Below are 891 nucleotides of genomic sequence, written 5' to 3'. Positions count from 1 at the left end.
AACAAACCGTGCCAGAAAACTGCTGAGAGGTACAGAATCTTATGATGCCTTTCAAAAAAAAAAAAAAAAAAAAAAAAAAAAAAAAAAAATCACATTTCAGAGTAGAAATCCCCTTTAAATTTTGATAGAAATAAAGGCATAATCAATAAACTAACACCTTGGGACTTTAACTTGGCTTTTTCATTCCACCCTTGTGCACGCAAAACTCCTATTAAAGTATTGCCTGAGTAAGGAAAGACTGAAATGCTATCTTTCAAACAAGGAAAATACAAGAAAAGAAGTGAGAGATAACTCAGCATCTAAAAAGCTTGACTTCAGTAAGGATAGGCACAATTTAACTTGGCACCCGCAACTATAGCCCAGCCCGGACCGGCAAGCTCAGCGGACAAACAAGTAAGAGATGAGGATGAGGGGATCGCTGGGACTAGGGGGTCAGTATCCACATCTCCAGGAGGCCTGAATTGCCTCTACACTAACGCCCGTAGCATGAGGAACAAGCAGGAGGAACTCGCCCTCCTGCTGGCTGACACCAGCCCGGACATTGTGGGGATTACGGAGACTTGGTGGGACTCCAAGCATGATTGGGTGGTGAATGTTGAGGGCTATAGGCTGTACAGGAGGGACAGGTTAGGAAAGAGAGGGGGAGGAGTGGCACTCTACATCAAGGAGGACTACACGTCCTCGCTAATTAGTAAAGAGTCAGGGGAGAAGCACTCTGAGGTGATTTGGGTTAGGGTTCAAGGCAGAAGAGGGGAAAGGGACCTATTGGTGGGAGTCTACTATAGACCCCCTACCCAAGCAGAGGAGCTTGACCAGGAATTCTTGGGTCAGCTCACTGAGGTAGTAAAAGCTAGGGATGTGGTAGTCATGGGGGACCTGAATTTCCCAGAC

The sequence above is a fragment of the Gavialis gangeticus genome, unplaced genomic scaffold (genome assembly GCF_001723915.1).
Source record: "Gavialis gangeticus isolate Ggan-Ray unplaced genomic scaffold, GavGan_comp1, whole genome shotgun sequence".
In the NCBI taxonomy this organism is placed as follows: domain Eukaryota; kingdom Metazoa; phylum Chordata; order Crocodylia; family Gavialidae; genus Gavialis; species Gavialis gangeticus.
The sequence above is the reverse complement of the archived record's forward strand: the minus strand, read 5'-3'. Positions refer to the sequence as shown.